The sequence below is a fragment of the Amphiura filiformis genome, chromosome 11 (assembly GCF_039555335.1).
Source record: "Amphiura filiformis chromosome 11, Afil_fr2py, whole genome shotgun sequence".
Classification (NCBI taxonomy): Eukaryota; Metazoa; Echinodermata; class Ophiuroidea; order Amphilepidida; family Amphiuridae; genus Amphiura; species Amphiura filiformis.
Genome location: NC_092638.1, coordinates 47,390,710 through 47,397,194, shown reverse-complemented (window position 1 = coordinate 47,397,194; position 6,485 = coordinate 47,390,710).

Sequence of the window (6,485 nt, the reverse complement as noted above, 5' to 3'; positions counted from 1 at the left end):
GCCAGTTTATTATCCGAGTTAAAAATGGACAATGGACTTTCACTTTTAAGCAGAACTTTACCCCGGGACTTCGTTCTCTAAAACACACTGTCAATTATACTTGTTTATCAATCAAATCTAACCACAAGACTAAGCATGGTGGTACAATACGCGCTAGATGCGTACGTTCATCCACCAACTTTCGCGCAAGCACAAAAGCGCCGCATTCCATAGATAGTTGTGTACCGTGTATAGTTAATGGTAATGGTACGTGTCGTTTAAACAATAACGAGATCTGGGCGACCAATCACAAGCCAGATTCATTTAAAGATGCATTACATCATGACCAATTTTAGTTAGGCCAGAAATTGGCCTAACTCTCCATAGAGTCCCGTGTTAAATGTTAACCGCAAGTCAAAGTCAGTAGTCCACTTGGGAAGCTAACAAACAGATGGAGTACGATGACTGAAAAGATCAGATGTGAAAATCTATCAATTGTTCACAAGTAATTGAATCGGAGTTTTAAGCTTAAATGTAATAGCCAGAGTATGCACAATTGGCAAGTGGACTACGGAGAAGTCTATATCTGATGTGGATTTCAATATTGTACATAGTGTATAGTGTTGATAGTGTACAGTGTTGTCCCAGCAAACATAAAAAAGTTGTAAAACCGTTTTAAACAAGGTTTATTTTGGAATTGGGTTAAGGCAAATACGTTTTTAAAACTTTTAATGTCGGGTTATATATGAGGGTCATGAAAACGTTTTGAAACGTTTTGTATGAAAACAAACTGCACAAATATTTTAAAAACGTTTTCAAAATATTATTGTAAACTATTTTTGCAAACATTTTTTGCCAAATATTTTGTCAACACTTAAATAACATTATGTTAAAATATTTACAGTATGTTATCAAAAAATGTTTTTAATGTTATGAACACTTTTTATACCTTTTGTATACCCTTTATATAAACCGACATTTAAACGTTTTCTGAAAACCTTTTATAACCTTTTGCGAATTATGTCGAAAACGTTTTGAGTTTGCTGGGGTACATACTTGGTATTACGTGATCGTTCCATTATGGCATATCAAAATTCGAGTGATTTGTCATATTTGGTTGACACTCAGAACGCTGCTGACCACATTCTTATTAATATGCATAGTCGTGCTGGAAGATATATTTTGAATTCAACACAATTTTGAGATGCACCTTTTTGCTTTGAAATTAATTTTCTCGGTCAAATAAAAGCAATAAGAGTATTCTTTTCAGTAATGTCAGCTAAATCATAATGCTTGGATATATTTACAAAAAAGCTTGGTGTTAAAATTAGGCATGAAATTGTGTCTTTTATAACTTTTAAGCATTTCGAACTAATATAGTTCGCTAAGAATTCAGGTGTGAGGTATACTGTTTTTAGTGCGCTACCGTTTGTAGTATCACATAAACTAAGGTATATTGATTAAAATCAACATACTGGGACCCCAATTTCAAAGGAAATGTTATCATACTTAAAAATGGACATAAAATATGAATATTAACTGTACATCACGATACCCAATCACGTTACAATTGATCTGGTTTAGAAGGTATAGTAGTTATCTTAAGGTTATTAATTATTTTAAACTGTTGTGATTTGGTAGTTCACAGCATCTTACGAATGGTAGTGGGCTTTGGCAAAAACTGCATTGCTCAATTCACAGCGAGCGTGTAGAAGAATTAAAATATCACAGATATACTTTTATAGGTACTGCGGTTCTTGAGTTACGTTGTAAAGAAGGCTCAAACAACAACAGTTTTGTAAAACGTACATAACTAATTAACAACAATAAATTAAGCAAGTTTGCAAAGTATACGATTTGTAGAATGAACTTTTGCAAAACATCAAGGTGTTAATTTTCACTAATATATTGATCTAGATAATGAAAATCGATTTTTAGGTTGCTTCGACCAACAATACCTCGCCTACCCTTAATCTTTATTCGCCAATTGGTGAAAATGTAGACTGAAAAAATGGTTAAATAGCTATATAAAAAAATTCCATAGTATCACACTAATTTTTTGTGGTAATCTGGTCTTCTAATTTCTGAAATAAAGTTTTGGGTACTAAGAGTAACTGTTGTGAATAGTGTAAAGTCAATCACCTTTTTCCAAGACTCCTCGGCAAAATGTGACCGTACACGACGAATGAGCAGTAAATTCCTCCCCCGGTCAATTTTGTTTTATTTCGTGTTTAGAAAATATATATCATAAGCTTTAAAATGGTATATCATTTGATTTCAAACGATATCCAGAAGCGGAGGTTATGGACTATGGTTTGTTGAACTTTGCTTCTTCAACAAAATGGTAGCTTTTTTCGTTTCTACACGTGTCTCTTTTTCCACATTGCTGGTAATAACTTCAAGCAGTCATAATTGGCTGTCATTTCAAATCATCCTCAAGTCAACAAGGTATTTTGGTTATACATTACTAGACAACAGGATTTAGCCAAATCAAACAAAGACCAGAGCTATTAAGAGTTCTATAGACATTTAAGGTAGAGGCTTATTATCCTCTTCAACAATAGGATTATTGATTGGTTATAAAGCTGTTTGACTATTAAAATAAGATACATGTCGCGCAAACTTGAGGTACCGATGAATACGACCTTCATGCACATTTTACACTGTAACTCAGAATACAATTTAGGACATTTACGGCTCATTCGTGCTATACGGTCACAAATGACTTTTCCTCGCAATCCAAGTCGTATAGTCTCGGGTCCAGACTACAATGTGGTTATATTTTGTTAGGACCAACAAAATCCGGCTGTGAAGGCGACTAGCCAATACGTCACAACTCAACTACTATATCATTTTGTTACTTACGACCAATCAATTTTGAAAGGAATCGCTCACCGAAATAAACAAATCAGCTATCACTGATCACGTGTCGAAGGTCAACCAATGGGACAGCTCATCAATCCTTGATAGGGAAGAAACCCGCAGGTCAACATGGGTCAGGGAATCAGTATGTTATTCACAAGAGATGAGACAACATCATGAACAGAGACGAGGGGACATCATTTCTAAGCCACATCTTCGATCCTCTGTCCAATACCAAAGTTGGAGACAGGAGTACTTCCGGTAAAACAATAACCTCCGGCCGGGATTCCTGATCCAAGCAGATGGATCAATAACAACATTATTTTTCAACAGTTTTTCCATTGCTCTTGACAAAGAACATTAAATAGCAATTTTGATTCAATCAAAAACTGCTATTTTTGAAGGAACAATAAGCTTGTATCTCTCACACGTCCCTTGTGTTGGCTTTTGAATGCATGTTAATTGTCGGCCACCCAGTAACAATAAGAGAACATTCCTAAACTAAACAACGTGACTTGGAGATGTTTTGTAGTGAGCGCAATTGAGTGCTTTATTCCTAGCTACATGTAAAAAGAGACACATGTAGCAGCCGACAAGTGTATCATTTTGTCCGCAACTTTACATTACGGTAAACACATAAATAAAAATAAACACTAGTAACAGGAGACACGGTACTTGTGGGTGTCGTATCCCCAAGAAAATTCGAGGTGTTGAACCACCAAAATAAGAGTAAGTCAGCTGACACTCCAAGTGAAATTTGTTTTACTCAAGCTGTCGTCCTACCAAATACAGCATGCCCCAATAAAATGAAATGTCATTTGTTTCTAAGGAACCACATGTATGCAATACTAGATAAACAGTTTCCTCTGTTGACAATCAAGACTCTCCGCTTGACTGCATGGTACCTTTCGTCAAGTACTCTACCGCATCAGGACTGTCTCAACAGACTTGTTTCCTGGCTTGAAAGGTAAGGCGTCCTTCAACCAGAGCGACGTACAATTCCAGACTCGGGAGGTATTGCAATTACTGTTGTCAGGGCACCAGAACAACTCATATTCAGCTTCTCGTCGTCGCAGCATTTTTTTGTACAGCCTGGACTTTCTGTACAGCGGTTGGAGCAAATTCACCATGGGTTCAATAGATGATTGATAGTGTCCATCTGTCCTTGTCTTCATAACCTGGTTAAGGGGATGTTCCATGAAAACCATGTGCTCAAGAAGCTGCATATGGGTTGTTGTGGTGTCCCTGACACCAGTTGAATACGTCCTGAGTCTGGAATTATAAGTCACTCTGGTTGAAGGACGCCATGTCTTTTCATCCAGGGAGGCATCATGCTACAGTGAAGCACTTGACAAACGTGTCCGTAGTCAGATGGAGAGTCTTGATTGTCGTCAGAGGCAATTTATTCCCATAAAAATTTCAGACTAGGTCAAAGGTTTGTAAATGTCTTCTCGTGTAAAATAGCCGGTATGCTATTTTACAAATTAGGTACATGTTCACGTATGTCTGTTTGTTGCCCACGCCGTGTATATACCTGCACCATATTTAGAGTCCTCTGGCAATTTGGCTTCTCAACTAACTCTGAAATATACTTCTCTGTCTTTGCAATTATTTAGATAAATATAATTTGAACAAAATACGCGTCTTTACAATTCCGTAGATTAAATAATATACATGACACGTCAGTACTGGTATAGATTAAATATTGTGAGATCCGCTACGAAATAAGATAATAAAACAAGCAATCAAGAAATGTTCACATTGTTTGAAATCACTATATATTTTGCACATGTTAATATATAATATACAGTTCTCTAACCTCCATATGGCTACCCCCTTATGTTACCTTTGATTGCTGTGGGTATGACAGCTCATATTCCATTCAAGTTAGCTGAATCAAATAAACAGTGAAGTCAAGTAAGCAGTCAAGTTAGCTCAATCGATAAGGCGTTCAAGTATGTTGCGAGAGGTTGTAGGTTCGAGCCCAAGCGGTGGTTAAGTCCCGGGGTTAAGTATGCTCTGGGTGAGCTTATCCTGGTTTCGAACGTCAATTGTGGAATATCTAGGGTGTGCGCTCTTGTAAAGCTGTAAAGTCCCGGAGTTGTTGTTAAATGTTGTATGTAATGGTATGTGGCCGTAGTGATCAGCGACAACCTATAAAGTGTGCTGAGGCTTGTGGACCAACCTCTAGGCAATATGCCTGTGTGTAGCGCACTATAAATCACTGAGCTTTAAAAAAAAATTCCACAAGTTGTCCACAAGTTGAATCAGGTCTTTGAATGTTACTACCAGGGTGTAATGTAAGACATGTAGAACTTGACCTTGTCTGTTGTGTTTAACAATAAATTATTTAGCACACCCTTGTGACTGCATAGAAAAATTAATGTATCAGTTTTGTACAAAATGGTTCCAAAATCTAAATCATGGAATAGCTAAATATGATCGTGGGGATTTTTAGTGGAAAGCATTGTACGGGAATGTACGGCAGATTGAAGTTTTTTAGGTATAGATATTAGGTGTAAATTTAAAAAAGAAAAACTGGTTTAGAGAATGGGTGATTTTTCAAAAATGTTCTCAAAAAGCAAGTGCTAATTTTCATTCTCATTTCAAATTTGTGACAATATTCTAGAAGTTGGTAAGTTTATCTTAATTTTTTAACAGAATTAATTTCACCCGAAAATAAATATAACTTCTGGTTTCTTTTGCGTCATAAGAGAGATTGCGAAATTTACGTGAAACGTGACACGGGAACGCGAACGGCAAGCTACATTAGTCGAAAATCGGTTATTATGCCCTCTCCGACATGTAAAAAAATCCATTTTGGGGGTTAAAATTTTATCTCGTACAGACAAGAAGAAGTGAACAAATTTCGATTTTTTTTCGACGCGAATTCGAACGGGTAGATTGCCTATTCATTTGTGTGTGGAAAATGCCGTCCAAAAATCAGCTTGCGAAGAGGCGTTTTAGGCAAGATTGTGTCGTGTTACGGCATAAATGCGCTATAATTGTCTGTGCGGGGAACAGAAGTTCGTGCAACGCTATTTTTCGCCTTGCTTTTTCGTTGTGCATTAAACAGCTGTCAAAGTGTTTTGCTTGTGGATACTATTCAGCAAACTCCAAAATGTTTTTAAAACATGATAATGCATGTGTTTTTGGTTTTAGTTAAAACGTTTTGATAACATATCGATGTATGTTTATATAAAAATCATAAAAATACTGAAAAAATAATACAACAATATTTCAAGCCAAAATTCGAAATGCTATAGTAAAATATCATTTGGCAAACATATTTAAGTGTCTATTGTGTTAGAACGTTTATCAGCAAGTTTAGAACAAAGGGTTTTTTGAATGTTATTAAACCTGTTAATGCCCTTGACCCTCACATAACCTTTAACCCGACATTTAACGTTTTCTGTAATATATTTGTGTTTGCTGGGTAGTAACTAGGCATATTAGATTATCTATTTTCATTTTGCTTTAGAAAGTAAACAGGGTATTATTTATATGATAATTGAATTTATTTCTTGGTATTCGAATAATATACACCAAGACTTCCTAGGCATCCAACACCAAACTCTGTTTAGATTATTTAGACAAATCGCATACACGTGTGAACATAGGCCTATACTCATTTTCCAATCAGT